The sequence below is a fragment of the Papio anubis genome, chromosome 6 (genome assembly GCF_008728515.1).
Source record: "Papio anubis isolate 15944 chromosome 6, Panubis1.0, whole genome shotgun sequence".
Taxonomy (NCBI): domain Eukaryota; kingdom Metazoa; phylum Chordata; class Mammalia; order Primates; family Cercopithecidae; genus Papio; species Papio anubis.
Genome location: NC_044981.1, coordinates 51,519,739 through 51,526,749, shown reverse-complemented (window position 1 = coordinate 51,526,749; position 7,011 = coordinate 51,519,739). Strand labels below are relative to the sequence as shown.

Sequence of the window (7,011 nt, the reverse complement as noted above, 5' to 3'; positions counted from 1 at the left end):
TGTTGTCTCCATTCTCTCAGATTCTGCCATGTACAGCAGAGATGACCATCACAAGACTGAGGTCAGGCTTACAATTTGGCATCTGAGATGAAAGAGCAATTCCTCCACCTCTAATTTGGAAAATTCCAGGGAAAGACTGAATAGGTCAGGCTCTATGTCAGAAGGGACAGAACGTTCTAATGGACAGCCTTGGGGGAAAGGCAATTTCCTAAAAAATGGTGAGGTAAGGAGGCAGGGGAATGTTGACACCAGAAGGGATCAGAATGTTAGATAGACATACTCTCCCACGAAGGAAATGACTTTTAACATCATTCTTCTCCAGTTCATATTTTTCCTTTGACTTATGTCAGTTTGCTGATGCCAAAAGTTTGGTTACACCACCTTGTAAACATCAAGCTACTTTACCTCTCTGTGCCTCAGTTTCCTTATGCTATTTTCATACTTATATAGCTTAATAATACCAGTACTCCCTTCAACACATATGCTAATTGGAATGATAGAGAAGGTTAGCATGGCTTCTGTACAAGGATGGCATGCAAGTCAGTGAAACATTCCATGTATTTCTTAATATATTCAGTAGCAGACTACGCTGACTATAGTTAATAACAATGTATTGTATGTTGCAAAATAGCTAGAAGAGAGGACTTGAAATACTCCCTAACACGTGAAACAGTAAATACTCAAGGTGAGGGATACCCCAAATACTCTGACTTGATCATTACACATACTATGCATGTAGCCAAAATATCATATGTACCAACAAATATGTACAACTACTACAAATTTATAGTACATTTCATGAAGAGGTTGTGAGAACTAAATGTTTGGAAAGATGCCAGATACACAATAAGTGATAAATAAAAGTCCACAGTAGAACAGCTGGGCACAGTGGCTCACGCTTGTAATCTCAGCACTTTGGGAGGCTGAGGTGGGTGGATCACCTGAGGTCAGGAGTTCGAGACCAGCTTGGACAACATGGTGAAACCCCGTCTCTATTAAACATACAAAAATTAGCTGGGCATGGTGGCACATGCCTGTAGCCCCAGCTACTCAGGAGGCTGAGGCACAAGAATCGCTTGAACCGGGGAGGTGGAGATTGCAGTAAGCCAAGATTGCGCCACTGCACTCCAGCCTGAGCGACAGAGCAAGACTCTGTCTCAAAAAAAAAAAAAGTCCACGGTAGAAGAACTGGGCAAATGGATGAAACTAGATAGGGTAGATACCAGAAGGATAGAACTGTAGGTATAGAAGTTCATCCATTAGGTAGAACAAGGTATCTCGTAGGCTGTGAATTGGAAACCACAGGCAATAGTCTAGGCAAACTTGTCAGCCCTGAGAGTCTGGCATGGTCACCCCAAACCAAAGGCAGCACAATAATGCTCCCTCCCTGGTTCCCGAACATGTAGAAATATGAAGGTGTGGGTTATGGTTGATATTGTGACTGGGATGTGGCTGGCATCTTGCGTCTGGGAATTCTGTGCATGGGACAGTCTGACCCAAATAATTATCCTGCTTAAAATGCCTAAAGCATCACTATTGATGAAAAAAACAAAAAACAAAAAACAAAAACCCCAGAATGATCTCAATAGGCAGGCCTCAGAGTGTCAGGGAATGCAAGAGTAGAGATACTGAGAAATCCAATCATTAGTGGTTGAGGTCAGTTCCCAAGTAATAGGGCCTCTAGCCACCTGGCTTAAGGCAGGATTCCTGTCTCTAGGGGAGGAGGCACAGGGTGGAAAGAGTGACGTAGAACTCAGATTTTATAGGAGTGGAGACAAAGACTCCAGATGCTGAACACGTAGGGCTCTTCATGCAGTACCGTGGTCAACAGGCATGTCTCTGAGTTCTACCCCAGCTCTGCTACTACTTACATTTCTGTGTGATATCATTTTTCTGAGTCTTGATCTCCTTCTCCACAAAAGAGATATAAGAATAGTACCTATTTGATAAGGATGCTGTATGGATCAAGGGTGATAATACAGACAGGTGCTTAAGCGTGGCGCCTGATTCATTCTAAGTATGCAATCAAGGGAAGCTACTAAGATTATTGTTATTAATAACAATGACAGAGATCCAATTAGGGAATGTGGCCAGGCAAGGTGGCTCACACCTATAATCTCAGCACTTTGGGAGGCTGAGGCAGTGGAACACTGGATCCCAGGAGTTCGAGCCCAGCCTGGGCAACACAGTGAGACCCTGTCTCTACAAAAAGTTTTTAAAATTAGCTGGGTGTGGTAGCATGTGCCTGTGGTCCCAGCTACTTGGGAGGCTGAGGTGGGAGGATAGGTTGAGCCCGGGAGGAGGAGGCTGCAGTGAGCTGAGATTGCGCCACTGCACTCCAGTCTGGGTGACAGAGCAAGACTCCGTGTTAAACAACAAAACAAAACAAAAACAATTAGGAGAATTTGGGTAATAAGTTGGGACCTTGGCCTTAAGAAAGCAAAAATACCCTTACTAGACTGGGACATCATGTTCACAGCTCTATCAGAATGTGGAGCCAGAGCTTCTCAGCGCCCTCCTGTGTCCGAGCAGGGTTGGTGCTTGGGACAAGGATGGCTGTGATGCTGCAGCTGGAAACCCAGCAGGTCTTTCTATGAGGAGAGGGAAAGTGGAATATCCCAACTTGGCCGTGAAGGAACTAGCAGCCTCGCTGGGGAGCCAGAACCAACACTCATCAACAATGAAAAGCAATAGCCCGATGTGGTGGTGGGCACCTGGAATCCCAGCTGCTTGGGAGGCTGAGGGGGGAGAATGACTTGAACCCAGGAGTTTGAGTCTACCCTGGGCCACACAGGGAAATCCTATCTCCAAAAAAAGCAAAACAAAACCAATCAACCGAACAAATAAAACAAAACAACTAAAAGCAATAGCATGTAAAATAGGATTGCAAATAAAAATGATATCTTTTTGTTCTGTATGGGAACAAAAAGGTATGGGAAAACAAAAGTTTGAAAGGACATGCCCAATATGTTAACAGTGGAAACCTATGGGAGATGAAAATATGAGTTTTTTAAAAATCATGAATTTATTTTGTAATTTTAAAACACTGTTAGTTCCAAGTGATACAAGACAGCATATAATTCAGAGTTAAGAGTTCAACATGGCCGGGCTCCGTGGCTCATACCTGTAGTTCCAGCACTTTGGGAGGCCAAGGCAAGCGATTTCTTGAGCCTAGGAGTTCAAGACCAGCCTAGGCAACATGGTGAAACCCCATCTCTACAAAAAATACAAAAATTAGCAGGATAGCGGGACGTGGTCAGGTGCACCTGTAGTACCAGCTACTTGGGAGGCTAAGGTGGGAGGATCGCTTGAGCCCAGGAAAGCAAGACCATAGTGAGCCATAATCACACCACTGCACTCCAGCCTGGGTGGCAGAGTGAGATCCCGTCTCAAAGAAGAAACAAAAGAGTTCTACAGCATCACAGAAATAAGAAATCATGTGTTCTAGAATAGTGTGGGAAGCTCTCATAAGGAGCTCTCGTAAGGATTTATTGCCTGTTGACACTAAATCCACTCTTTACTCTGCTTTGTGATTCTGGTGCTAGACCCTGTAGACATCCTTTTTCACCAGCTGGCATAATTTTAGGCTTTGTCCTCATACAATGTATCTGAGGGATGGAGAAATGTCCTCCTGACCAACAAAGGGATTACAGAAAGGAGACCAAGACTGGCCAGATAAAGTACAATAAGATCAAGCAGGGGTGGCCAGGCGTGGTGGCTAACTCCTGTAATCCCAGCACTTTGGGAGGCTGAGGCGGGTGGATCACTTGAGGTTGGGAGTTCAAGACCAGCCTGACCAACATGAAGAAACCCTATCTCTACTAAAAATACAAAATTAGCTGAACTTGGTGGTGCATGCCTGTAATCCCAGCTACTCGGGAGGCTGAGGCAGGAGAATCACCTGAACTCAGGAGGCAGAGGTTGTAGTAAGCCAAGATAGTGCAATTGCACTCCAGCCTAGGCAACAAGATCGAAAATCCATTTGAAAAAAAAAAAAAAATGAAGCAGGGTCTTAAACTTCAGGCAGGAAAGGAATTTGTTCATGAACTGAAAGACAAATGGGAACTCTATTAGGGGCCGCTGAATGCAACTATGAGGCGTTCCAAGCCTTTTGCCTTCTGGTCTTCTCATCTCTGCCTCCTAATCCTCATCCTTGAGAGTCTGGACCTTCCTGACAGGTACTGATCCCTCGTCATGTTGTCCAAGATACTGTCACTCCCCTAAACACCCTCTTCCAGTCCTTCATGCCTTGATAAATATCTATTTGTCCTTCAAAAGGCTCATCGAGCATCATTTTGGTGGTTTTCTCTGGTTCTCCTCCCTCCAGCTTAATAGCCTTCTCATTTATATTACTTCTATTCTATGCATCAATTTTAAATGGCCTTATTTAGTAGCTTTGTTCATCTTTTCTACTAGAATGAACTTCTTAATGGCTTTCATTCTCTCTTGTGTTGCCAAGGCCTAGCAGACTACCTAGAACAAAACAGATGAACTGAACTGATTTAGGCTGTACTGCGGATGTCACTGAAAGGAAGAATAGCACTGAGGGTGTCTCTAGAAGAAAGAATTGGGGTTTTTTTGTTTGTTTGTTTTTGAGATGGAGCCTTACTCTGTCATCCAGGCTGGAGTGCAGTGACGCGATCTCAGCTCACTGCAACCTCCGCTTCCCGGGTACAAGCAGTCCCCTGCCTCAGTCCCCCAGGTAGCTGGGATTACAGGCGTGTGCCACCACACCCGGCTAATTTTTGTATTTCTAGTAGAGACGGGGTTTCACCATCTTGGCCAGGCTAGTATTGATCTCCTAATCTCATGATCCGCCGACATCAGTCTCCCAAAGTGCTAGGATTACAGGCGTGAGTCACCACGCCCGACCAAGAATTGTGTATTTTTAGGGGATTAGAACACTCAGAAGTAGTGGGACATTATTGCTAGGGTTAAGATAGCATTTCAGTATTTCTGGTAGAGAGGATGTTGGCTGTCCACTGTCTATTCCAGTAAATTTCCTCACCATAATATCTCTCTCTCTCTGTCTGTCTGTCTTCTCTCTCTTGCACACACGAGGGAGAACTATGACCTGCCGCGTAAACAGTGGGAGAATTAGGACCTACTGTGAATCGTCTGCCTGGGGCCCAACCTGTAACATCACAAGAAGAAAAACTCTGTACTTCCTCATGAGGTTCTTTTCAATGTCCATTTTAGTTCGAATGTCCTCATAACATAAAGGGAGGGGGAAGTTCAGAGATACATCATAGAATATTCATCACATTGCTGGCATTCTGAGAAGAATCAGGCTGGTTAAGTGACTCCCAGGCTGCTCTTACCTATCCAGAGCCTAGAGCATCTAGATTTTGATTGGACCATTGCCAGAACTCATTAGCATAGTGTACCCTGACCTGGAGTAGGGAACAGCGTCTGCTCAGAAAATGACCAGAGCCTGCTGGGACTTGAACCAGCAGTAAGATTTTCACGACACAGTTCTGTCTGCTTCTCCGTAAGAAGTTAGAAGGTAAGGAAGCCAGAAATCGCATGGAGAGGCAAATGTAAGGGATGCGGCAACGACCACTCCATTCCTACAGGGTTTCATTTATTCCAGTTTATTTTTCTATAGAAATGATGAAAATTGAATATAGTTTGCGCAAGTTGCTTTTAAAAAAGTAGTCTTGACAAGTGTAGTTTTTCAGTCCTAGAAGAGGAAAATAGAGTTTACTTAAGGGCTGTAAAATGGTTTTTTCTTCTTTCCTATGTTTTGTTCTTAACTTTAGGGAAATATTAAATTAATGCTTATTCGCTTAGCAAATGTTAATATCGGGAGAAAATCTAAAAAATAACATAGTTGTTCTGTAATGAAATTTTCTGTATTATTCTTCCCTTAATTTAAAAACAAAAGAATTATGTCTATATTGCCTAGGCTTTATAGCAATGTTTTTGATTTTTGAAAATATGAATCTTATTTCCCAAGGTTTTTAAAAAGTAGATCTATTCCAATTAGTTATAACAAAATTTGCGGCATCAGAGACGATATCGTTACTGTTCGGGGTAAGTACATGGAACTGCTGCTTGATATCTGCTTCTATACCTGTTATTTAAGTCCTTTGAATTAGAATCAGTTTGCGGCAGCATTTCTTCAGTAACACAATGTTTGTTTCCTAAACATAGAATTTTACTTAAAATCCATGAGGATTTAGTCTTGAAAATCAACATTCAGTTGGGGAACAGAAACTTTATGCTCTGCAACCACTAGGTTGTAGCTCAGTACGGGTATGTGGAACAGAAAGGAAGAGACTCTGATTAACTTGTCATTTAATGGTCAAGAATTTCATTTATAAAGCCTATACTTTCAAGGATCATTTCTATAGTTTGTTACTAGAGAAATTTCTCTGGACATCTAGAGCACACACGTAAAAGAAAAAAAAAAGGACTTCATTCTTATGTTCAGGTCAACAGTCTTCTATATACATACACTTTCCCTTGGTAGAGTTCAGTGATTGACAAGTACTAGGATCATATAACACTAAATAACTAAAGAAAAGGCCAGGCACGGTGGCTCATGCCTGTAATCCCAGCACTTTGGGAGACAGAGACGGGTGGATCACCTGAGGAAAGGAGTTCAAGATCAGCCTGGTCGACATGGTGAAACCTGTCTCTACTAAAAATACAAAAATTAGCTGGGTGTGATGGTGCGCGCTTGTAATCCCAGCTGCTTGGGAGGCTGAGGTAAGAGAATCGCTGGAACCCCAGAGGTGGAGGCTGCAGTGAGCTGAGATCGTGTCACTGTACTCCAGCCTGGGTGATAAGAATGAGACTCCATTTCAAAAAAAAAAAAAAACAAAAACGAAAACAATAAAAACTAAAGAACAGAGTTCATGGATCTTGCCAAAGCTTAGGCTATTAATCTACCTTGCAGTTTGAGTTCACTATTAAATAGTTCCACATAACATCATTATGTCTCTTGTTTTTATAAGAGTACCAATAAATGCAATGTTACACATGTGAACATGTTTCATTTCATAG

General features: G+C 42.8%; 2 pseudogenes; both read left to right on the top strand.

Moving 5' to 3' along the window:
• The first annotated feature begins 463 nt into the window (after nt 1-463).
• Nucleotides 464-563, top strand: LOC116275529 (annotated as a pseudogene).
• Nucleotides 564-6,325: 5,762 nt separating this feature from the next.
• LOC116275642 lies at nt 6,326-6,429 on the top strand (annotated as a pseudogene).
• The last annotated feature ends 582 nt before the right edge of the window (nt 6,430-7,011 follow it).